The 27,215-nt window shown below is 38.9% G+C and overlaps 1 protein-coding gene across 47 annotated transcripts in view; it reads left to right on the top strand.

Moving 5' to 3' along the window:
* SORBS2 (sorbin and SH3 domain containing 2) overlaps positions 1 to 27,215 on the top strand; it is a 344,412-nt gene that overhangs the window by 141,516 nt on the left and 175,681 nt on the right. For 37 of the 47 annotated variants that reach the window (XM_072763741.1, XM_072763717.1, XM_072763724.1 and 34 more), the window contains exon 2: positions 21,607 to 21,747. The gene's annotated coding sequence lies outside the window, so the exon portion shown is untranslated. The remainder of the gene's footprint in view (positions 1 to 21,606; positions 21,748 to 27,215) is intronic. The other 10 variants (XM_072763719.1, XM_072763730.1, XM_072763758.1 and 7 more) reach the window with 1 other exon arrangement.

A 27,215-nucleotide genomic window follows, 5' to 3' on the forward strand; every position in this document is an offset into this window, starting at 1 on the left:
ATGCGATTTTTTTTAAAAAAGGAGATTTAGACCAATAGAAATAAATTTTAAGCTGTGAATTGAAGCCACGTGTAAATTTAAATTTTCTAATAGCCACACGAAAAAAGGGTAAAAAAAAAAAGATGACATCAATTTTATAATATATAGTATGTAACCCAATATATCCAAAAGATTTCAGTAAATAATAAGTATTAAGAAAAATTAATGACTTATTTTATAACCGCGTGTGTGTGTGTATTTCTAAAGTGTGTATTTTACACTTAACAACATGTCAATTTGAACTAGCCACATTTCAAGCGCTCAGTAGCCACTGGTGGCTAGTCACTGCCATAGTACACAGCACAGCTCTTGACCTTCAGAGCCTGTGCCAAAGATGTCTATTTGAGAGGGACCAGAATAAAAATCTTTTCTGAAGTTGTAAATGAAAGAGAGCTTATGGGGGGCGGGGAGCAGTAGAGGAGTAAAGAGAACTTATATAAGGGCAGGACGGTGGGAGGAATTGCCACAGTTGCCCTCAGACCCCAATCTTCTATCTTTCAAGGATGTGAGATGTGAGATTAAGGTCTCAGAAATTTGAGGAGACTTTGATTATTTCTGTTGAACTTTTACACAACCAGAAACTGCTACATAATATGCAGAGCCTAGTGCAAGGCTAAAATGCGATACCCCTTATTCAAGAATTGTTAATAATTTGAAGGTGATAACCACAGAGTATTAAACCCAGCACTGGCCCTTCTATGTGCAGGGTCAGGTGCACACGCTTGGGTAACAGGCCTGTGAGGCCAACGCAGCACACAGCTTGCATTTGTATGCTTCATACATGAACATCTTGTCTTTTGTGAATCAAATGCAATATATTTAATGAGTTGATTAATGGGATGATACTATGGGCTATCACTCCTGGCAGACACTCTTCCCGGCTTGAGGAAATGCAACTTTTATCCAGGTTGGGGTGCTTGAGATGCATGAGTCCTGCTATACCCTTCCCACATAACCCCACATGGGCAGGACCTCAGTCAGGCCAGAACATCATCACCCCACTTCTTGCCTCATGTTCAATGGGCCCACAGGGGCCCCCAACCTAGTAGGTATCTGACAGTTCCTCATTATCATTCTGCCTTCTAGAAAGCCCTCTTTCCCTACCCCTTTCCATGATTAAGAGAGCATTTGACATGGAAGTCTAAAGATAGAGCCTCCTCTTCAGAGGATAGGAGGAGCATTGGGCCAAGGGAACATAATCTGGAATCCCCTCAGATAAGCAGATACCCAGAGTTTGGGGTAGGCTGTACATTTTCAGGTCTGGTTCCAGGCCAATGCTTAAAGATGTATTATTTGAATTTTTTTTAAGATTTTATTTATTAATGAGAGACACTGAGAGAGAGAGAGAGAGAGAGAGTCAGAGAGGCAGAGACATAGGCAGAGGAAGAAGCAGGCTCCCTGAAGAGAGCCTGATGCAGGACTTAATCCCAGGACCCTGGGTTCATGACCTGAGCCAAAGGCAGATGCTTAACCACTGAGCCACCCAGGCACTCCTATTTGAATTTTTTTTAAAAGATTTTATTTATTTATTCATGAGAGACAGAGAGAGGCAGAGACACAGGCAGAGGCCCCCTGCGGGAGCCCGATGCAGGACTCGATCCTAGGACTCCAGGACATGCCCTGGGCCAAAGGCAGACGCCCAACCACTGAGCCACCCAGGCATCCCTGAATTTTTTTATTGATAACTTTCTGTGAATGGAATTCCCTCTATCTTGAAGTATAAATCTAATGACAAATTTCAGACTCCCTGTCACACATTATATATGAAAGTAGTAGTCAGCTGCATTAAATAGCACCAAGCACCAAAACGGTGCTGGACCCTCACCAATGTTAGTGCACCTCCCTACACTCCTTGCCCCAGTCTAATTTCCCCCTATCTCCTCCCCCATCTGTCTCTCCATACTCTTTTCTCTGCCCTCTCTCTGAATCCTATCACCACTTTATGTGATTATCATAAAAATTCAAATTACAATTTGCCATTTATTATATTTAGTAAACAATTTGATGTTATTTGCTCTTGGTTGCTTAATTTTAAAAGTCAGTAATTGACAATATTTTTTTCTTTTGAAAAAGAAAGTATGAAATAGATATTCATTAATATGTGATATCCCAAAATTGATTCCACCCATGTATGTGCCTTACCAAAGACAAGGTTCCTCTGATCCTACATGAAAGTCCTCCTGGTTTTGCAGAAATGGAGGGAGCATGCAGAGCAGGGCAGGACCCTGTAGGGAACTGTAGAGTATAAGGTCCTGTGGTGGCCCTGGCCATCATGGAGGTGTGACCCCTGGCGTGTGACTTAACATCCTTCAGCCACAGGTTTGGCACCTCAAAAATGAGGATATTATGCCTAGATCACAGGACCACTCATTCTATCATATGAAATAATTCATGTGAAGTACCCATGGCAGTGCCCAGCACAAAACAGGCTCTCAATAAATAATTACGCTATTAAAAACATTTCCTGGGATAAAAGAGAAATGGAGATCTTCCAGAGGTCTTGACATATTAGAGCTTGACTGGGTCCAGAGCAAAACAAACAAACAAATGAACAAACAAAAAACCCCTACAAAAAAAAAAAAAAAACCTACATAAAATAAGGAAATATCAACTTCCACAATAGATAAATAATTAAATTTAAGACCTCTTAATTTAAACGCACCAGACTTTCAATGATCACATAGCTCTTAAACTTGAAGTTTACCTTAAAACTCAAAGAAACTGCTGAGAGAATAACAGCACACTTCTGGCCTTGGCTGTATTGTATCAAACCAAGGCAAATTAATCTTTTGGTAATAAATTATGCAAAGTATTAGCTGCAAACATGATGTTAGGATAGAATGACGGAGATCACTATTTTTAAACATCTTAATTTCAAAGAATAACCATCCTTCCATTAACTATGCTAACAGAGAAGAATGTTAATTAATCCTACAATTCTAAAGTACTTGCTTGAGAATGCATTATATGGACGTTTTCCAATAGATTTACCTGCTTAATTATGGGTTTTTTTGGACTGATCTAAAATTAATCTTCATGTCATATGATGTTGAGCTTTCTGATCTATAAGGTCAGTTAGGAATGTAAACTAACAGTAAGTATTCTTACAAATAATAATAATAATAGCTAGCATTCACTGAACGCATACTGTGTCAGGCAGCTTGCCAAATTCTTTAAATACCTCTCATTGACTATTCACAGAAACATTCTGATGAGGGTATTATTCTCATTTTACGGAAGAGGAAACAGGCTCTAAGAAGTTAAACAACTTGCACAGGGTCACATATGAGATAGAATTCAAACTTGGGTCAGCCAGATTCCAAACCCTATACTCTTATTTTTCTAGACTGCCTATTTGTGGGAAATACAGATCAGCCAAAAGAAAATGTTATAACTTCCATTTTATCATCCTATTCATGTTTTTGTTTCAGGCTTTATGAAAACATTCACTTACAAGAATGCACCAAGTTTCTTTATTCATAAAGACCAGAAATAGCACTATAATACAGAGGCAGAGAGAGAGAGAGGAAAAAAAAAACAATCAAGAAGGTCAATAATTTCATTGTAATAAAGTTGTGGATGGTTTTTCCTTCCTTCTTTTTGATTGTCCATATTTTCTAAATTTTCTTGAAGTTATGAAAATTTCAAAAGAAGGAGGCACAGATAGATGAGGAACAAAGAAAGTTTGTGTGGCACCGATCATGCTTACACATCTAATAATGATGTTACAATGCTAAGCAATCGAAATTGAAAACAAAACAAACCAACAAACAAAAATCTCCAGAAATAAATATTTTTATCAGTTCCCTTTTACTATTATAATTTTCCTCCACTTTAATTTAGGAGATGACTCGGAAGATGTACTGCTAGGAAACTGATCACTGCCATCTTGGTTTTTGTGCTCAATGTCAATGGGCCTGTTTACTGGCAGCAATGGTTTTACCTCTGGATTACAAATGATTAGTTCTACTTTGGAACCAAATACAGCTCAGCTGAAGTTTGAGAAGAATTAAGAGTCTTGTGGCTATGTACATGTTGAACAATTTCCCTTTGTTAAGAGCACTCTGATCTAAAGAAGAAAAGTGGCCACTCCAAGAGTGTATACTTTTAGGGAACAACAATCTTCTTTTTTTTTTTTTTTAACATTTTTAAGAGATTACCTAGTAGGAGACATAGCAAGTGTGAGCAATAACTTTTTTGATAACTTCCATTTCACAGTAAGTTCAACACACCAGAAAAAAGAGATCATCCATTTAAAATAAGAAAAATAAGAGGAAAAAAAAAGAACAATTCAAAAGATCATCCTCAAAGCACTCACTGTTCAATATCCATTTCCTGACCCTCCTTGTCTGACTCTATTCGTCCATCATTCATTTTTATCAACATGAGGTACGGTTTCCATATGAGTTAGGCACTATACTATAAGCACAAGACAGGAGTTCTTGCCCTCATGAAGCTTATACTCTTAAGGTCTATTTATACTTTGTAGATGAAGCTGAATTACCCAATTCATGAGTATATGAGCCTGTGTAAACAAAACATATATGAAATGTGGGGAAGTTTTTTCTTGAACATTTACAATATTCATAAATGTATTTCCCATATTTTATTCCTATGTAGGTGATAAATTTATGCATACCATGATAATAAATTGTGGCATAAAGCCAGTATACTCGTTCTAATTAAACAGGTGTAGTTTAAAAAAATAAATAAAAGATAAAATAAACAGGTGTAGTTTTTAAGTTGTATTGAAAATTAGCATACATTTCAGAATTAGTACTCAGAAAAACCTTCAAAGTTGTTTATGAAAAATGCCATTTTAATCAGGGTCATTACAAGAAGCATATTGCAGCCTATATTAAAAGCACATTGAGGGGGATCCCTGGGTGGCTCGGTGGTTTAGTGCCATCTTCGGCCCAGGGTGTGATCCTGGAGACCTGGGATCAAGTCCCATGTTGGACTTCCTGCATGGGGCCTGCTTCTCCCTCTGCCTGTGTCTCTTCCTCTCTCTCTCTCTCTCTCTCTTTCTCTCTTTCTATATCTCTCATGAATAAATAAATAAAATCTAAAAAAAAAAAAAAGCACATTGGTATTTTTAATTACTTTCTCCCCATCCTCATGGTTTTCAATTCAATGTTCAAATTTTTCAGGGAATAGACATTAAGGAATATTTATAATTAAGTACCAAAATCAGCTTCTTTCCATTTGTGTGATGTGAAAAGGACAATTTCAATGATATTGTTCAATGCTGAGTCACTAAAGTGTCTCATTCCAGGAAAATATGAGCAGGGAATCCTGAATTGTGCCCTAAACTAATAAAGTCAATTGTTAGGTGATAAATATATTTTAGTGTGTTTATCTGTGAAATGAGAGAGACTTTCTACCAGCCCATGGGACTATTGTGAGAATGAGGAAATTAATATTCTTGATATTAAAATCTTACAGGTACTTTTACTTGAATTGACCTTCTAAAAGTGTGAGTGGGTGTGCAAATAAATGTAGCAAAATATGAGTCCATATAATTCTTGGGTCTTTTGAGATGGAAACAATTCCAATTTTAGAATCACTCAGCTACTCAGGTATATTGTAATAATTCCTAAAGTTAATAGTCCTTATCCATTTGGGGAAGCCATTAGTGCATACTCAACAGATGAAATGACAAAGATACATTTATTTCACTTGTAGAGCCACAGTGATTATCATGTAAGTGAGAATCTGGAATGTCTTAGTTTAAATGTGGCATTGTGTGTGAGTGTGGACACTAATCAGTATGTGCTAAGAGGCTGATTTACTTACTTCTTTGTTTCTGTTTTACTTCTTAACCCAATGCCATTCCTCTCAGAACAGAGTTAACCTAACCACTGAAGCAGGGAGTGGAGATAAGTAATGAGAAACAAGACCCTAAATCTCCTGCCTCCTTGGAGTCTGTGAAACTAGAGCCATGTTTCATCAGCTTAGAAGTTAGCAAGGGCTGTCCATAAACCTTTTAATAGTAGTAGATAAATTGTTTCCTGTTGAAACAGAAATGGCAAACACAGCCCATGAGGAACTGCTCACTTTGATTCGGAAACAGCCACAGAGTTTATATGTATTTCTATGTCTATGAAGAAACTTCAAGTTCAAAAGTATTGAGCTTCCAAATAAAAAATTTGGAACTTCCAAATGTACTAAGACAGTGAGAAAATGGTTGAGAAGCAAGAATATTACATAACCATTCCTCACCTTGTACACTTTCAAGAATTCTTTAATACTTAAAAAGGAGTTTAACGAAATGTTGCATTAAAAAGTAAGGTGATGTAAATATCAAATCTCTCTTGAATGATTCTGTTTTAAGAAACTAGTGTATTCTGAGGTTACCGTGCAAATTTATCCTTTTAAAAACAAAGATAAAGATGAATTTGTAGAATAAAATTGTCTTTACTTGACAAATTATATCTAAGGTATTACATAAGTTCATTGCTATGACTATATAACTCTTACTTATATAATATAGAGTTAATATAAATATAATATATAAATTATAATTATAAATGTAACTTATAGCTGATTTGATAAATTCCATCTTGACAAATAAAATGATTTTGACTTCATTTTGAATAATTTCTGCATGAAACATGAAGGCTCTGAGTATCTCTCTAATTCACCTCTGGGTGAGATGAGCTACAGTAAATAAGAATGAGTTCTTTATGGAGATGGTCAGAAATGGAAGGCAATATCACTTCCTACAAACAGTGATTAATAAGCATGTCAATGTAGCACAAAAGTAAGCTTTAAAATTGGACTTTAACCTGATTTTTGAGGGGAAAGGGACAAGGGGAACAGAACGATACTATGTTAACTGGAAGAATAACCTCATCACAATAAAGATGACCTAACCTGTTCTAGATCTGTAAGTCAAACACCTCAAAGAATAATTGGAGCCCACAGCCTGGATGTGCTCTGAAACCCTGGAATCACTCACCAGCTCGGGTTCTTTAGCTACCTGAAATTTCCAGCACCTCTGTGCTAACCCAAAATAGAATGTGGTGCAGAAGTCCATTTTGGAGTCTCAGAGGTGTGTTCAAGTATGCGCCAAGTCTTTTAAAAAGAGGCCAAGTGGATAGATCTTAATCAGCAACATGAAAACAGAGTTCGAGTTACAGAACGGTAGAGCCGCTGCAATTTATAGCTCAGGTTTGGCCGCAGGCGATGGGCATCATTTGCTAAGATCTTTCCAATTCCTTCTTCTCTTACCCACTATTGTATATGCAAATTTATGGACGACCTGAATTTAGTCCCCTTTGTCTTTTTTTGTAGGTGAATTCATTACAGGGTGTGATTGTAAAACTTGCCAAATAAGTGCATTGCAATATAACGCCATAAAATAAACTCAGCTGTGGGTTTCTACTTTTGGGGAGAGTTTTATGAAGAGAGCCCTACACTAATAAAAATAATTTCTCATGGAATTATCTCATCTTAGGCCATTTTTCTACTTATCATAAACAGTGTTATTCTCCTTGATAATTGATTGATCCCAGGATCACTTCATTCTTCTCGACAGTCTGGCCAATGTCTCAATTAAAATGTGTTTTTTAAAGATTTTTATTTATTTATTCATGAGAGACACACAGAGAGAGGCAGAGACACAGGCAGAGGGAGAAGCAGCCTCCCTGCGGGGAGCCTGATGCAGGATTCAATCCCAGGACTCCGGGATCATGACCTGAGCCCAAGGCAGATGCTCAACCACTGAGCCACACTGATGCCCCAATTATGTTTTTAATATTAAACTTTGAAGCTCCAAATATTACTTTTCTCTTTACAGTCTGTTCATTTCTTTCCCCCACTGAATCCCTTCTCACTAAAATTATTAAGAATTCCTACCATTCCTGTTTTCTTATCTCTTTGCAAGCCTCCTTTTGTTACCATTAAAACTATCCCCTGATCTTTAAATGAGTCTACTATCGTGGGTAGCATTACCCTCTGATTTAGTTCACTAGGAGCATGAAGGTTATGAATACCATATCTCTATCAAAGCTCCTCACAGGCAAAGGGAAGTAGCAGTTGGTGCTGGATTAGCCTTGGTACTCAAGATACAGACTGACAAGACATAGGGAGAATCTAGAATCTAGAATCACAGATCTAGAATACATTGTCAATGCCCTTCCACCCCCACCAAGACAAAGCCCCTCAGACCCTGGTCCTAGTAATGGCTTTCCTATAAAGTACCCATATGCACCCCAAAAGTCAGAATGTAAAGGGAACGATTAGGTAGGTTTTGTAATATTTCTTCCAGCTATGATTTAAAGTTAAAGGAAAGGTAAGAAATATGGGATGCCAAAATTGATGCTGAAAATCTCCAAATGGTGCCATATCTGAGAAGAGATTTAGGGTAGGACTGCTACACAAAGCCTACCAACCTAGGATTAGTGTCACTGGATTGCGACATAAAACCCATGAGCCCCCAACATGGAAGCACCTTGTGTAAGGAAGACAGAATGTGGGAGGGGGAAGGAGGGGTTCAGAGAGAAGTTAGAAGATTTGAGTTTTATATAAAAACTCCTGTGAATTAAAGAAGTCAGACAAAGTTAAGAAAAATCATGGACCTAAAGTCATTGCCATCTTTGTACAAGGGAAGAAAGTGCAGGTAATACAGAGAAATAGCCCCATTTCAAGGTGCTCTTTATAGTCCATAACGCTCACCACTGAGAATGCTTCTCTGTCCCTTACAGCTTGTCTTTCCCTCCTAAATAGGTTGTGTGAGGAAAATATTGGCCTTTCTTTGCTCTTTACTTAAATCTATTCCTCGGAACATCAGTTGCATTTGTCAATGTCTGTCTACCTCAGCTGTTTTCACTGAAACAAATGAAGCCTTCTGTGCATTTCTGGGGTTGCTTTAGTTTTCCTTTCAAGGTATCCCTGTCTTGGTTCCACTGAACCACACACACACACACACACACACACACACACGCACACACAGTACATTGTAGTGACCACTTTTCTAGGAACTGCCTATGCTTACATTTTTAAAGGGAGTCCTGTCCTTACAGAGCCAACAGTCCAGTAAGAAAAAGAGAGCATAAACAGCAATAATATATTGAACCCGCGCCCTATTCTGCAACAGGCTCTTAACTAAGTAACTGATCTTCACAGTTTCATCTCATTCTCTCAAAAGACAGGGCACCTGGGTGGCTCAGAGGTTGAGCATCTGCCTTTGGCTCAGGTTGGGATCCCAGGGTCCTGGGATCGAGTCCTGTATCGGGCTCCCCGCGGGGAGCCTGCTTCTCCCTCTGCCTGTGTTGTGTGTCTCTCATGAATAAATAAACAAAAATTTTTTTTAAAAGCCCCAAAAGAGGTGGTTGATATATTTTTAAATTTTTTTATTGGAGTTCAATTTGCCAACATTTAGCATAAAAGAGGTGGTTGATATTGTCTGCATTTTATATACAGGAAAATCAAAGTTCAGACAGATTAACTTGCCCAAAGTGACAGTCCTTGCCACTCAGGAAATTAAGCCTTTCAGGTCAGCTCTGTGTGATTCTGAAGAATTGATTCTTTTCTTTTTTTTTTTTTTAAGTGTAATAATTGCTATAATAGAGGAACACTTATCCTTCAATTATCATTCATGATCATCGTAGTTAGTGGATGTAAGCGTTTGTTTGTTTGTAATGAAGATGGATAAGGTTATAATTCTGCTTCTCCCATCTGCTAAGGGTACAATAGACTCGTACAAGGGCTTTACAAAGTCGATTCTCTGCTTCTCCCAAGTCATTTCTTTTAATGCAAGTATCTTTCCTCTCCAACCTTCTTCTACTCACCCCAATAAGATGACGATAATGTTGTTGCTTTAAAGAGGCAAAAGCCATAGATAAAGTCATTAGCAGAGATGGGAATTTTCTTAATCCAGTTGTCTGACAATTCTATGAATTATTATTTAAAATTGAGAAGAGGGGCACCTGGGTGGCTCAGTGGTTGAGCGTCTGCCTTCAACTCAGGCATGATCCTGGGGTCCTGGGATTGAGTCCCGCATCAGGCTCCCTGCCTCTTCTCCCTCTGCCTGTGTCTCTGCCTCTCTGTGTGTCTCTCATGAATAAAGAAATAAAATCTTTTTTAAAAATTAAATAATAAAATAAAACTGAGAAGAAAAATCCATAAAAGTCTGAATATGAGCTATCTGAAATGTTATAAGGAAATGAAATTCAGTATCTAGGTGTATCCAATCCATTTCATTTTCCCCATCAACAAAGTAAAAGTACATATATTTGTGAAGATTAATTAATATATTTGCAGAGATCTTTTCCTATCTGATTTTTTAAAATGACTAATGATTGCTGTGTGCCAGTTGTGGTTTCCACACATTATCTTCTCACTCCTCTTAATAATGCTCAAAGGTAATTAATGATATCCCCACTTTTCAGATGAAGGAAATGAGACTCTCAAAGATCTTGCCAAATCAAAGAGCTGATAAGGGGCAGAACCAGAAAATTAACTGAAGACTATTTATCCTCAAAGCCCATGATTTAACTTTACATGCTGTGCATCATTGAGATAATGATGATAACAGCAAAACCAACACTTATGAGTATCAGGCATTGTTTTAAAGTTTATTTTTTTAGTAATCTCTACACCCAACATGGGGCTCAAACTCATGACCCCAAGGTCATGCTCTACCGATTGAGCCAGTCAGACACCCTGTATCAGGCATTGTTTTAAAAGTTTTGCGTATGTTAGCTCGTTCTTCCTCATAGCCATCATATGAGACAAATACTGCTATGATTCTTATTTCATTAATAAGAGCACTGAGCATGAGGAAATCCAAGTAGCCACACTGTTGGGAGCAGTAGAGTCAGATTTGATAGTTGGCAGGCAGCCTCCAGAAACTTGTTGTCAGTTATTATACTCTTGGCAAATATTGATAGAAAGACAAAGCATTTACACATGACTGCCTGTTATAGAATGGAATGTACTATGATTTATAGTCATTTCTTCAATCTATGGTATTTAATCAGAAGCCGTGAGACAAGAAATAAGAATGCTTAAAATAATTTCCACATTGTATGTGTATCTTTAGTTTTATTTAAAACTGGGAAATTCTTGGCTTCCTAATCCAACATACTTTCCCCTCAACTGTGACTATTAGCATTCACCATTTTTTTAAAAAAAAATTGTAAGGAGAACTCTTGAAGGGTATTTTAATATTCAAACTCAATATATTACCAGCCTTGAATATCTTTTCAAAATAACTTTTTCTGTGACAAGGACAAAATTCTATCATTCAATTTATATTGTGAAGGCTGGGTAACCTACATAGAAGTTCAAAGTTTTCTGAACAATGCTGTGGCCATGCACACTAAGAACAGGATAAACAGTGAGTTCCTGTTTTGTATTTCCTGGAGATGATTACTGTGTTCTTATTTCTCTTGATATCACTGATCATTCAGCGTTAGTTTGAGGGGGGTGGGGGGAAGTGTCAACTATGTTACCATGTTTAGAACCAAAATTTTTGGTTCTATTCAAATGATCCAGTTCTTGGGGCTTGAAACACATAGGCTCTGTTTTGTCACAGCAGTCTTCACTCCATTTGGAAGTGATAACAGGCTTGAAAACTGTACACCACACACTGCATTGTAAGGGCTTATTGTTGATGCCAGAGGTCCTTTCAAAACTTCTGAAGCTATATAGTCTATTACTATCTTTCCACCTGCCTAATATAATAAAGTAGCTCTTAGATGATTGTGTCAGGTACGTTTCCAGCTTTAAGTAAGAGATTATCTCAAGACAACCACTTAACCCAGGGAGAGGTTGGTTTACTGCAGACAAGAAGCAGCCCAGGGTAGGTTTAACTCTATCCCCCCACCCTTAGCATGTGCCTCCCTGGAATGGAGTCGGCATTTCTGTCAGCTGGGAGGAGCAGCGCATGGTTAGGAGGCAAAGGGCAGAGCAGCTTTCCCTGCTCTTACTGTGTATGTGAAGTGTCTCACCTTTAGCTTATTGATCAGAACAATTTGCAAGAAAATCTGGGAAGGTAGGTTTTGCAATAGGCATATTATCAGGATTCTGTAGTAAAGACGAAAGCAAAAACAGATTCTTGGGAAGTAGAAAGCAGTGTCTGCCACAACTGGGTTATAGAATTTATTTATTTTTAAGAATAATAAGTATGGAAATAGTGACTTGATTGTAAAATAAAATGTATCAAAGAGAAACTTCAACTGAAAGTGACCCTTAAGGGACACCTGGGTGAGCTCAGCCAGTTAGGCATCTGTCTTCCACTCAAGTCATGATCCCAGGGTCCTAGGATCAGGCTTCTTGCTCAGTGGGGAGCCTGCTTCTCCCTCTCCCTCTCCCTCTCCTTCTCCCTCTGCCACTCCCCCTGCTTGTGCTCTGTCTCCATCTCTCTGTCTCTCTGTAAAATAAATGAATAAAATCTTAAAGGAAAAGAAAAGAAAACGACCCTTAAAGAAATACTTACTGTAAAAAGAAGGCATTTGCTAGAAGGCAAAAGGTGAGTATTTGCTTTGATTCAGAGGTCCATCCCCACTCCCTGCCTGAACAACAAAATATCCACTGCTACAGGCAGGCAGGCTCCCTTGCACCTTCCCCTGGAGACCAGTCGAGTTCCAGCTCAGACTCAAGAATCTAGACGATTCCCCCAGCCTCCTCATCTTTTATTTTTTCTTTCTTTCTTTCTTTCTTTCTTTCTTTCTTTCTTTCTTTCTTTCTTTCTTTTTCTTTCTTTCTTCCTTCCTTCCTTCCTTCCTTCCTTCCTTCCTTCCTTCCTTCCTTTCTTCCTTCCTTCCTTCCTTCCTTTGTAAAATTGAGATATCGTTACTCATTTCTGACATACCCTTCCCATAACATCTAATTTCTTGTGTTTCCTTTGTGAGTAAGACCATTGTTGCTATTTTTAGTAGGTTGACCCTGCTGGTCAGAGCATTCCAAGCCTCTACCTGTAGCCTACATGAAAGTAAGAATATCTGTAGGCTCATTGAGGTGAACAAGTGAGGTTACTCCCGGCCAGAGGTGGCTGGTCCAGGAGCACCAGCAGCCCTGGGCTTCAGCTGGCCACCTGACAACTGGAGGGGTCATTATCATAGTAACATCTGTAACCTGCTCACAGCACACAAATAGGTCGCACAAAGAGGTAGGAAGGTCTGGCTCAGGTGATGGACGACACACAGAACAATATTACTATGTCCAATCTCTAAAGTTTTCCATCTCTAACTTGCATTCATTTGGAAGAATTTTTTCTTATACACTTGATATAATGAATCTATAGTGTCTTCTAACCTTTGAATGCTGGTCAAGTGTTCCTTATAGTTCTTTGCTTATCCACCATCTCCAAGCTTTAAGGACATTTTTTTTAACATTTTGTGTATTACTTATGTGTGTGGCTATCCTTGTAAAGTTAACTTCTATGGTCATAGTAATGATGGAAATGTGCCATGGATTATTGGGTTAATTCATTTTTTGAGTGCCTCAGAAAAGATATTTTTCATACTGTGCCTTGGAGATTTCAAAGGATTTTACAAATTTTAATTTTAAAGAATACATACAAAAGTACACCTTCACACATTCTTACCTGTAACAAGTGTCCTTCTTCCCATAGTAGAAGAGAGGATCACACAGTTTCTTCCAAAGCAGCACAGCCAATGCCATCCCCCAGCCTTCACCCCCTGCTCTGTAGCCCAAGCCACATACAGCTGTCCTTCTCTCCCCTGTTGATATCATGTGTCCCTTTGCCAGAGAACAAGATTGCAAATCCCCCAGTATCTCAGTCAGTGACAAGTAATTCATTGTATGTTTATAACTAACAGACAACATGGGCACGAGAAATTGTTTCTTGGGTCGCCTGGGTGGTTCAGTCAGTTAAGCAACTGACTTGATTTTGGCTCAGGTCATGATCTCAGGGTTGTGAGATCAGCCCTGAGTCAGGCTCTGCACTGGGTGTGGAGCCTGCTTAGGACTCTCTCTCTCTCTCCCTCTCACTCTGCCGCTCCCAACTCCTTCTCTTAAAAAAAAAAAAAAGAAAAGAGAGAGAGAGAAGCTTCATGGCAAAGGCATGACAATGGCCTGACCAGGTAGCCATTATTGGTATGAAACTTCATGTCCATTTACTCATAAACTACTAATCAATCAGATATGAGTCTCAGAGAACCAGATGGTGTAACCATATAGGAACACATAGACAAATATGTAATTCTCTCAACAATCCTAATCATTTTTACCAGAGACCTCAACTGAGTGAGTATGATTAATATCCCTACTAGAGTATTATTACATTCTGATAAAGGCCTAGCGATATGACATGTGAGTGCAATTAACTTGGTTTATTTCAAACCTATTTTAGAAGGTAAATGCAAATTATTAAGATAATAGAATATAGTGTATCCTGAAGGGGAAAAGAAGTGGAATCTGCCTCTTAAGACAGCTTTTAAACCAAATACGTAACTACAAAGCAATCTATTTCTGGGAACCCTTTTGGTTGGAAAGAGCTGCTTAATTAGAATACATGGTTTTTTGCTTTTTACAGGAGAAGATAGTTTTTATGCTACAGGTTCTGATAAGTGCACAACAAAGATGTCATCATGCATTGCCTAATGCCTTCTGCAGAACCTACTGAATCATTTATTTACCAAATATACATTAAGCACTTAGTTTGTGCCAGGCACAAATATAATATGTATGTGGGAAATACAATGTGAAGGGTAAACTACAGCCAACAGGTCAATGGAGGAGAAATACATTGATTGATCACAGAAATAAATGCAACTGAGGTTGACACTCAAGGAATGAAGAATATGATTGTTCAGGAATTAAAAACACATGACCTTGGGTGGCTCAGGGAAGCCTTCCTCAGGAAGGGGTGCTTTAGCTGAAGGGTGCACAGCATTAACTGCTGAGCAGGGAAGGTGTCCCAGAGAGAGAGAACAGTGCACATAGAAGCCCTAAATGTGGCCCGTTCTAGGAACTGATGGGCCAGAGAGGCTACAAGAAAGGGAGCTGGAAGGTAGGTAGACAGAGGTAGGTGGAGATGTAAGAAAATCGTGCAGAGCTTTAAATAGGCCACTTTAAGAAGGCTTATCTTAAAGATTTTTATGCCATATTTAGCAACTGTTGCATATGCCTCAATTTCAATAGAACATAAATATCAAGAAAAGCTAAGTCATGGTTATATAAACAGCAGAGGTACTTTTTAAATATATGTGGGATTCAGGCAGCACGTATAAAACCAATAAAGCTTTACCTAGAAATCTGAGCTTTGACAGGTTCAAAGAAGTTATTTGTATAGAATCTCTTGCATTTGATAACAGTTCTTTAGCCATTCCTTACGATTTCCCGTTACTCAGTAAAGTCCAGCCCCAGATTGCATAATGGCACACTTGATGGCAAATCATCTCCTAAAAAGCATTTCCTTCACTTCAGTAACCAGGTAGTAGAAATAATTGAACGTATGATTTGACAGCTTTCACACAATGACACCTGCAGATACAGATTATGATGAGGATTGCCAAAAGTAATTTATAGAAACCTGAGCAAAAGCGCAGATGTTAGAGTTAAGACAGAGGGAGCCCGGGTTTATAGCCCAGTCCCTCTGCCTGTGTTTCAGAGCGCAAGCGTAGAAGGTTTGCATGCCTGGTCTAAAATCACTCAAGCTCGTGGGCTTGAGTTCCCCCCACAGTGCATTTATTCCTGTTTAGCATTCAACGTACGGAAGTTCTTGCAGATGGCCTGGCTGACACTAAGTACATGATGCTACTGAGCATCATCCTGTCTATTGCATATGCTTTGTTTCATGTGGTTAAAACAGACCAACGTGAAGGATGTTATTACACTTATTCGAGCCTTCGTTTTGCATCCAACATGCCTGACCCATTCCTTTTATCAGCATTATCGGATTTCTATAGTCTCTGTAGTATGAGACTCTGACTGCCTTTTCAATACATCTTTGAAACTCATGCCAGTATTTCAGGCAGCCTTGCTGCCTCTCCCTAAGCACTAAAATATTTGACTAAGAGAATGATACATTGTTCTCCTGGAATATTAGACAATGCTACTCAACTGACAGGGGCCACAGAAGCCTTCAAACATTTTTATAGTACAACTTACTTTTCAAAGGACTTCAGGGAGAAAAAATGTAACCTAGAAAACAATATTCATGGGAAACTACATTCACTTCCTTCCTACTGAGATCCTCGCAAATAATAGGAAGTGACGAGGAATCAATTGAGAATTCTGAGTTCTCTTGGGAAAAAAAATTTAAACAACTCTCAAAGAAGCTTTCAAAATACATGTACTCAAGAAATCACTCACATAAAAGCCCCTGAAAGTCATTGTGGTACCAAAAAAGTTACTAAATTTGACCATATTTGGAAACCTGCGATTATTTTACCGTATTTTCATTGTTAAGCCAACAATAGCACTTACAGAGTGCCAGACTTTTCCACATTCTTTTCAGGCAACTCTTTTAATCCTTCCAACAACCCAATGAGGTCCTGTACAGAGGAGGAAACTAAGGCACCGGGAAGTAAAGTAACAGGCCCAGGGTCACAGAAAAGTGGCAGGACCAGAATTCAAACCCCGACACCTGGCTCCAGACCCTCTGTTCTTAAGCCTTACACATTTTTTAAAAATTTTTTTATTTTTTTATGATAGTCACAGAGAGAGAGAGAGAGAGAGAGAGAGAGGCAGAGACACAGGCAGAGGGAGAAGCAGGCTCCATGCACCTGGAGCCCGATGTGGGATTCGATCCCGGGTCTCCAGGATCGCGCCCTGGGCCAAAGGCAGGTGCCAAACCGCTGCGCCACCCAGGGATCCCCAAGCCTTACACATTTATAAGGTGTTCTGAAACAACCAAATAATACAGGGAGAAGGGAAGCTACAAATGGTCTCTGAATACAGAATTAGGAGTTGTAAATATCTCCAGTGTGGGCCCACATTCTCCATTACAGGGAGGATTTTATTTTTCTGAAGCCCTCTGGAGCACACAAGGTTCCTGTGCCACCTGAAAAAGTGAGGAGTCATTTGGCAAACTGGGGAGGTTGTTCCAAATAAAGTGCTCACTTATTTAAAGGTAGAACAGAAGTGCACTGAAGAATAACAGAAGGTCTCTCTGCTCCAGAACACCCATCTTCCTCGGGGTTCTAGCAACAGAGAGTTCCATGACCTACCAAGATCCTCTGTGGAGACAGAGATATGCTGTAGGACAGTTTGGTCTGTATCAACCGTGTCTTGGCATATATTGTTTTTGATTTGACCACTGCTTAGCTGAGAACAGTCTCAACTTTTATTGCACACAGTGGAAAGGGAGAAAGAAATGTCCAGCTAAACTGACTTTCAACATTTCTGTTCATTTTTTCCCCTCCTCATCTCTGAAAGAGTATTCCAGATCGAGCCTCTGAAACCAATCCTGTCCTTGCAAGAGAGTTTAAGAGACTCTGTTAACACAGCTGCTGGTCCCACTCATGACTTCCACCAGGTTTTTTCTAAGTAGGTCCTCATCTTATTTTTTTGAGCCTGCCTCTCTGCTCATATAAAGCTTGGCTTCGTATTCTAGTTCCTCTGAGACCAGGGCTATGCTCTGCTTTTTCCAGTCTTCTCTGCAACTCCAAAGCTGGGGCAACTGGTGACTTCCGTCAGACTTGCAGAAGCCAGAAGGCTTCCTGCCCGTCTCCCCCTGCTGGCTGCAACACTCACCCAACTCCATCGCTGTGTGGTTTCCACCAACTCCAGCCTGTTCAAGTCTTGTTCTCCTCGCACCTGACAACCCCCAAACATCTGCTTCTCACTGCATCCCCCAGAACTTGTCTGGTTTCTGGATCCTGACAATTCTGCATCTGGTCTGAGGGCGCCACTGCCCACTAAACTCTCAGCGCTTGCTTTTACATTTGAATCACCATGGGGAGCTTTCTCGATATGTTAGATTTCAACCAGAGTAGTTAAAGCAAACTCTCTAGAGTGTACTGGCAGTGTCCTGGCATTTTAAACAATTTTCCAGATAAACCTCATGTTTACCCAGGAATGAGAGTCACTACTCTATATTAGTTTCTATCAAATTTCACTGTGCACACATATAACCTGGGGATGGTGTTAAATGTACTCGCTGATTCAGTAGGTATGGGTGAGGCCTGAGATTTCACATTTCCTACAAGATACCAAGTGATGACTTTGGCTTTTTTTGTTTGTCTTTGTTTTTTAAAGGTTTTATTTATTTATTTGAGAGAGAATGCAGAGAGACAGCATGAGTGGAGGGAGCAGGGTAGAAGGAGAGGGAGAAGCAGACTCCCCCACTGAGCCGGGAGCCCAAAGAGAGGCTCCATCCTAGGGTCTTAGGATCATGACCTGAGCTGAAGGCAGATGCTTAACTGACTGAGCCAGCCAGGTGTCTTCCAAGTGATGACTTTGATATTGGTCCATAGACCATTCTTTAAATAGCAAGACTCAAGACCAGCAGTTCTCAAAGTGTGGTTAAGAATCACCTGGGGACTTGTTAGAGATGCAAAATTTCAGGCCTCTCCCCCAAACTACTAAAACAGAAACTGAGAGTGGGATCTAGCAATCTCCATTTTGACAGGTCTTCCAAGTAACTCCAATGTTCACTACAATTTGAGACCACTGGCCGAGATGACAAGACACCAAGAGAAATATAATGCAAGCCGCATATTTAATTTAAAATGTCCTAGGTGTCATTTTAAAAAATGAAATCAAACAGGTAAAATTAATTTTAACAAAACAGCTTATTTAACCTACTATGCCTGAAATATTTTAACATATAGTCAACATAAAAATTAATATGATAATTTATATTCTTTTTTTCATACTATGTTCAAAATCCAGTGTGCATTTTACAATTATACGACATCTCAGTTTTGACTAACCACATGTTGTGTTCATTAGCCCATATATCCACCATATTGGACAGCCAAGTAGACTTACAACAGTGATAATAGTATTAATTTTTACTGAGTTCATGCTATGTGTCAGGCATTACTGAATTAAGCATTTTATGTGCATTATTATATAAGCCCTATGAATTAGTGCTGTGGATTGGTATTGCTTCATCTCCACGTCACAGGGGAGAAGTGATGTTAAAGTCCTATCTGGGATTTCGCTGAGATAGGAAGCCCACTCCAATACAAGCATTACCCAATTATTTTAAATCATTTTATTTGTAAAAACAAAAATGAAAGGGAGAAAAAAATAGAAATAAAATCATTAGTATTGGTACTATTAGTACAGTTGCTAAGACATCAGTTGCTTATAAAAGTCATAGTAGTTGGGTGAGTAGAGAAGTCCATATGTGCTACCCTCTAACTTTTAAAAATATGCGTGAAGTCCAACTTGCACTCTTCTGTGACATCAGATCTGTGGAGAGGTGCTAACGGGCAGGCTGTTTGGATAGTTGGGATCCCTGGGGAACAACAGGAGCTTGGTGAGTCATGTGGCTCATCCTAAATGGAAGCAGCTAGCAAGGTCGGAGCCTGTCCCCTCAAGACCATGACAAAAAATGACTCTAACAATATTTAAATGTGAGGCAACAGGCTTCTCTCAGTGTTGGTGTAGAAAGAGGGCAGTTTGGAATTTAAAGGTAATGGTTGACCTAGTAGTCTTCGTTTTATTAACTTTGACAGTTTCCCAAGGATGACCAGTTTCGACATGTATTCTTCTTTTCATTATAAATGACTATATGGAGGAAAAAGTTAAAACTGTTTAAAAAAAAGAGAGAATTTCTATCTGAGGAAAAAGTTAAAACTGTTAAAAAAAAAAAAAAAAAAGAATTTCTATCTGAGGGTAGAATTTGCCAGGATCACCATCTATCATTTTGACCAAGTAAGTATCCTTTTTCTAAACTGGCAAGCATTTAAGATACACTAAAATGTGACCATTTAAAATAAATGAAAGGAAAAATAGATGATTCTATAGACATTTTTTTCCAAAACTCTGCTATACGCTTTTAAGATAATCTTATTTAAAATTTTGATTAGATATTTCAAACTTACGTTATAGTTCTTCTTTATTTAAATTTAAGATAGAAATAACTACATTTTAACTTAATTTCATTTTAGTAAAAGTGGAAGATAGTTGAAGGAGCTCCCTATTTTATCATACACTTGAAATAGCAGCATGTAACTTTTTTTAATCTATCACACATTATCCTCCGTATTTTCAATAATCGGTTCCAGTGTCTTTCTTTAATCGCAAAGAAACAATTGGATCTGATCTGAGCCTCTAGTAACCAACCTTCAGAACATTCATTATAAAATGCATACAGGTGATTTTCACACTGGACGAAGGATCAGAGAATCTTCTCCTGCTTTCTCTTAGCTCTCAGCAGTACCTTCTCGCTACCTAAGCATTTTCTATGTGACTAGAGCAGGGAGATGAAAGAGTTCAGGGATTTCATCTACATGGATTAAAGGCTTTTAAGAAAATACTTAATATGTTTCCTCAGGTAGGAAGTAACGAATTTTCCTTCTAAGGGCTGTTGTAAAAGGCACAGTAACGCCACAGAAGCCAGAAGTTGGTCTGACGACCACCCATAGTATCTTCCTTCAGTCAGAGTAGAAAGAAATCCTGATCTCTAGTTGCTCTGCCTTGAAGAGTCTCCTCCTGTGAAAAAGTGGTTGTAAAGGATTATAACAAATTCTCTTTATTCTTTATTCTCACTGCCTCTGTGTGCTGTAAACCTTCTGAGGCAAGGCCACTATTTTGCTCGCTACTGTATTCTCAGAATGTGTGGCATATGGGAGGCTCAGATGTACTTGCCACATAAATTGCTGAATGAATGAATGAATGAATGAATGAATGAACAGAACTTCCAGATCTTCATTTATAATTCTAGAGACAAAGTGAAAGCTCAAAGTCTGCTAGTCGTTGTTGGCGACCCAATCTGAATAACTTCTTTGGAGGCAGAAGCAGGGGATCCGTGTCTGTCTGCATCATGTCACTGAATGGTCCCCAGTCTCTGCCAACAGATAAGAAATGTCAACAGCTTAAGCCAGTAGCTTTCAAAAATAGCCTAGTTGATGAAACTGGAAATTTAGGTGCGTGCTAGAAATAAACCATTTGTCTTCCCATCTTAAGGAGGATAGGGTGAGAACAGATATTCCTCAGAGACCTAAAATATTTTTTAAGACCCATCTAAGCGAGTAACTATCAGAAGAAACATCTTGCCTCTCAAGGAGGCATAGACAGACCATCCTCTGTTCAACAGGTCAGGTAAGTCATTCTGAAAACTTGAGGATTATGGCAAGGCACTGTGTTGCTTTAAGACTTCAAGATTTTTTTTTTTTTTTTTTGGTTGTCATTTGCAGTGATGCTGGCAGTTTTCCTCAAAATTTAAATGAGTGGTTGTACAGTGAACCAAGTTGTTGTGGGTTTCCTGGTGTGTGCCCCCCCCCCCACCACGTGGGGCAAGGGGGAGGGAGGTGGCCACTCAGGCGCGGCTTTTTCATCCCTTTGCAGACAACTCCGGCTGCTGTGAATGCTGAAAATAGCTCAAATGCTCTCAGAACAGTAGCACCACCCAGCAGCTGGGATTCTTTCCCTCTCTCATTTGCCTTCTCTCTTGCCTTTTTTTTTTTTCCCCTTCAGACCCTTGGATTGGACTTAATCTTAAACTTCTGGAGTTCAAGACCTTTTAAAAAGGGCTAAATAAACAATCTCTACATGTAAAAGGCCACTGACTCCTACTTCCTCTGTTTAGAGCAACTGTTGAACCCCGGCTGCCTGTAGGTAAGATTTTTTTTATTCTGGAATTCTCTCATTGGTTTATCATATGTTTATGACGGATGTCTTTTCAATAACTCATTTCTAGTGAACATCAGCGGGGGCTTGCCAGCGATTTCCAGGTAAATACGGTGTTCTGGAATACAGCAGTGGCATCTGGGCATTTTTGTGGCTGTACTTTTAAACTTTGCTCAGAGCTCTGTCATGTTGACCCACGATACACACTCGCCTGTGACTGAGCCACATCCAAACTCTAATTAACCTGATTGCCAACAGTGAGAGGGGCTTCCAGACATCATAATTTTGTTGTTTAGACTGTTTAGTTATTTTTGACTTTCTAAGGGCACTGAAAAAAAAAAAGGGAAAAAAAAGAGCACCTGAGCAAAGAAAATGTTAGCAATTGGTCTTTTAGGACAATGAGACAGCTCTATTTTATTTTATTCTTTCGTCTCTGGTTTGTTCCTTGTGAGTGTGGAATTAGAACAGGTTTTTTTTATTTGTGTGTGTCGTTTATTTTATGTTCCTAGCACCATTCAGGTGACTCAGTTTTGCAAATGCCTTACCTAGCCGAAGGTCTCTTGCTGGCAGGTCTGTCTGTAAGGTGACAGTACAATATTTGGGTGAGTTTTCTGCACTTCTCTCCTCCTTCCTTGTGCTCACGCTTGACATTTTGCAAAGTACTTTGATCTGTGGACTTTAACCACAAACACAGCATTTACTTTGATTGTGGGTATTTACTATGTTCAGTAAAAAGTCTTTTGTTGTTGTTGTTTGCTTAATGCTTTGATACCATTTCCTTTCAATAATCCACTGGGCTTCGGGTTTCCTCATTGATGATGTCTTAGGTTTGACTTGTATAGGAACCCCCAACTCAAAGAAAAAGACTTTTTTTTTTTTTATGGCCAAGTCTCTCATTGTGTAGACTTTATGACAACTCTCTGCCCCCGCCCTGCATGCAGATGTGTGTGAAAGCAGCAAAGGACAGTGCACACAGCCCGAATCTATCAACCCCTCCCTTGAGTGCCCTGTTGCCTCAGAATTACAGGGTGCCTTGGGGCCTAATGTTGCTTTTTTAACATGGACACTAACATCCTTGGAATTTAAAGATTCTTGTCTCCAAAGAAGTTTATTGGTATTTCAGACCACATGTCAAAAGAAAATACGCATTTTAAACCCACTGTGATCTTCTGGATAACTTTAAAAAAAAAAAATATATATATATATATATATATATATATATATATATATATATATATATAAAACAAGAAGAAAAATTAAAAGAAAGAAAAAAACTGCTCAATGAGGGATAAGAAATTTTTCTAGAAAAGTGCATTTCCTAAAAAATAGGTCAATTGGAGCACTTTCTTTCCATTCAGTTGACTTTTAAATGCTCTCTTTACTTTAAAGAAAATTCATGTGTTTGTTACACTGATTTGTTATTTTTCAAAGTCCTCTGCTAGAGGCTGAGCTTGGCATCCCCTGGCACACTGGCCCTGCCTGTTGTGTTGCAGGGTAGGAGTAGAATGAGCCTAATCCTGTCAGGAGACTGTTCCAGTCCCAGCCAAGGACTGGGGCTCCTTACAGCTGACACAATCTGCTCTCTGTACTCTGCACCTTGCTAAGAAAAAGGAAGCAAGTGGCCAGTAGGACGAGTTTTCAGGGGGCGGAGCTCTGGAGAACACTGTGGGAGAGGCCCCTCCACATTAGGCATAGATGCAACATAACCTCTAGAATTTGAATTTAGTGGGAAAACCCAGGGGTGTTCAGTCAGCCTCTTCTTTTAATTTCCAGAAGTCGGACGTCAAATTGCTACCTCTTCCTTTCCAAATCTGCATTCTAAGGAGTGTAGTCATCATTTCGTTTCTGTGTACAGCCAAAATTTTAAATCCTCTGGTTATTTTGAGCACGTGCTTTGCAGCTTCCTGGGGCCTTTGGGGGCCTAGAATTTTCTCCCCCTTAGTACTGGGAAGTCTTGATTTGGCATAGCGGAGTGCAAATGAATTGCTGAAGCAATACAAGTTTAGTTGCAGAATCCAGTAGTGCCAAGATGAAATGGGTTTGGAAGATGACAGCCCTTCTGTTCTCCAGGAAGCCATCTTTTCTCGGTTTTGTCATTGTGGCGGAGTTGATTGGTCTGTTTCTTTGTTTCCCTTCACCCTTAATTTTACTCTGAAACTTTGGATTTGTTTGAATGTGAAACTCAAGGTGAGACCCAGCCAAAGCCAACTGAGTTCCACACAGGTTCCACATGAAAGAAGTATTAGGCCCAGCCTCGCTCGAAACTTGGCCCGCGTTGTACCAAAAGTTTCATGAATGTCAGTGAGTCCGGATTTGAAACATAATCCAAAACCCGGTCACTTCTGGCAACTTTGAGGCTTTCTTGTGTAAGTGCAGAATCTGTCAAACAAGGGCATCTCTTATTTTCATATCTTCTACTGTAACTTCATGTGTCTGCACATTTTTTTCCAATAAACTCTTCATTTGTCCTGTGATATTTTAAGGCCAAGTTCAGTCCTAATATGAATTTTTATAGCTGTGGTATTTAAACATTGGCAAATAGAAGTCTGCATTTTAAATTCCAACACAGTCTGAACCACAGTGGTGTGAACATGTTGGTATAATTCAGCTGAAGGAAGGAAGTCCCAGGAGAGTCATGGAATGTCTTTCTTTGCTTAAATATACCTCTGTGCTCGTGAGGAACAAACAGTAACATTTTGTCCAGGTCTATCCGTTTGACAGTATGCCTTTTGTTCCCCCTCCAAAGGTGGTGTCAAATATATTGGTGGAAAAATAATAAACTTCCAGATATTTTTTTTTCCACCAGCTCAACTGATACACTCCTAGGGAACATTGTAAGCATTGAGAAGTTCAGTACTATTACTTGTAATGTAACATATACTGAGAATAAAGGAGTACTCAGCAGAGTTAATTTCCTTCAGAAAAGCTGGCTGACCTAGAGCTGATGTGTATTAACAGTCAGATGACACAGGGCTATGAAGGGTTGTGTGTGTGTGAGTGTGTGTGTGTGTGTGTGTGCTGATTGGGGATATCGGGGATACAGAGGAACAGGGAATTTGTGAGCTTTTTTCAGCAAATCTGTCACATCTAAAACAAAAAATAGTCAAGCTCCTGATCTAAAAATTTTCCTTTCTTTTGTTGACCTTACGTATTGGCCAAATACTGAATTTGGGAAGGGGGAGGCATATTATTTTTCTCATTAAAGACACCAAGGATTACATTCTGATCATTAGGATTCCAGAAGTGGTGAATAATCCCTGATAAAGATATGACCGATTAGGAGACCGACGTCGTTGTAGATGAACTTGCATTAGCCAGTCTCAGAAAGATGTTCATGCTACTGTGACATTACAGGTGGTTGTCGTAGTTGATGTTTCTTTATTAGTTGGAGGATTTCTGAAGTCATTCGAGGGCTTTTCGTAAAAATAAATATGTGACCTCCCTAAAGATTTAGTTCAACTAAATTTAGTAAGGTTTATGGTTATTCATTATAAAATGAAATTACCATCAAAAACTTCATTTTGAAAATTTTATAATCTTATCCTTAATATAATAGAGTGTTTTATTAAAGATACAGTTTGCATTTTTATCAGGTGATGTACAAAATGACTGTGATTGATACCATACTGAATAAGGCATTTGAAAAGCTGACAATAACAAAACTTGGGGGTCATGTGTAGGAGATGCATTTTAACACTGATTTCACTATTCATAATGTACCATATCTGATTTTGTAATCCTAAAACTAATACAAGAGAACAGAGGAAAGAAAGATGCTCAAATGGGATTGTAAAGGAAATGGGAGAAAACAATTCAGGACCATCCTACTAGAGGGTTCTCCCTAAATACATCATAATACAAAGAGTTTGATATTTCAAAAACTATCATCCATTAAAAAATAGAAAAAGGGAAAGGTTAAAAATATCAGGCTGAAAATAAACATCAAATTTGTATATATGCAAATGGTTCTTTAAATCATGAAAGGACCTTCTTCCAAGAATGATCTCACTAGGGCCGCCCAGGTGACTCAGTAGGTTGAATTTCTGCCCTTGGCTCAGGTTATGATCTCAGGGTCCTGAAAACGTGCCCCACATCAGGCTCCCTGTTCAGCCAAGAGTCTGCTTCTCCCTCTAACTTCTCCCCACTATGCCCCCACTTGTGCACTCTCTCTCTCAAATAAATAAATAAAATCTTTTAAAAAATTATCTCACTGGTCATTAAAAAGCACAAAAATCAGTCACTTAAAAATCTTCTCTTGTGCTTACTTTATTGTCAGAAAAATGGAGTCCATGTAGTACTTATCCATTCTTTAAGGAATATATTTAATATAGCCCATATTTATAATATTACATTAGGGTTTTTTTTTTTTTTAGTGTCAGTGATAGATATCAGTGGTAGATACCATATCAGACCATGATGACACAATAGGGTGCCCCTCCTCCACCATAGGCCAAAGAAGGTAATTTACCTTAAGCAGCTAAGACAATCATTTCCAGGAAAGTCATCATTCTCCAACAAAATTTTTATTTCTTATTTGGATATTATAATTTTCTGTGACATAAGAAGTAGGGCTTTAAATCATGCTTTAATAATTATAATACCAAAACACCACAAAGATCTTAAGGCCTTCTCCTACTTATCCAAGATGGACTATCAAGGATGTGTGGCAATTCTTGTAGGTTTAAATCCAGAGGCTGCCATCTGGGAATAGTCAAGTCTCTTTAATACCACTCTTATCTGGAGCTTTATCCTGAGGAATCATGGGGTAGGAGACCTCAGTAACCATCCTGTACGTATTAGGAAGTGCAGCCCCCTTGGGCCACTGGCTAGAGTCAGGATGGAGATGGGAGGAGGAGATCCCTTTCCTCTGTACTTGGGTAGAAGGCCTTTTCTGAGTGTCTTGGTTCTCTTTTTCTTTTTTCATGGCTCTTCTTTATTATTTCCCCTTCTCTTTTTCCAGGAGAAACAAAGGTCTTCCCTGCACATTTTGCCATTCTTGAGTTGTTGGAGGAGTAAAAAGTCCAAGGGAGTTAGCTCTGGGGGGCTATGAGATTCATACACATACAAAGCTAGCCCATGGCCACCTGAGTTAGGACAGCATTTGCATGTGTACCACAGGTAGAGCTATATTTAGTAACTGTTGAATAATTCATACTAGGATAAAAAATAAAGTAGATATGAGGGAAGCCTCTCAGGTCAAATCAAAATACCTACTTTTTTAACCAAACTTTTTATTTTGGAACAGTTTTAAGTTTGCAGAAAAACTGTGAAGATGGGACCAGAGTTCCCATATACCCCATACCAAGTTTCTCCTATTATTAACATCTGACATTAATATGGTAACTTTGTTACAATTAGTGGACAATATTGATACATCATTAACTTGAGTTAATATTCTTACTTCCTTAGTTTATACCTCATGTCCTTCTTCTGTTCCAGGATCCTATACAGAGTAC

Source organism: Vulpes vulpes, chromosome 7, assembly GCF_048418805.1.
Source record: "Vulpes vulpes isolate BD-2025 chromosome 7, VulVul3, whole genome shotgun sequence".
In the NCBI taxonomy this organism is placed as follows: domain Eukaryota; kingdom Metazoa; phylum Chordata; class Mammalia; order Carnivora; family Canidae; genus Vulpes; species Vulpes vulpes.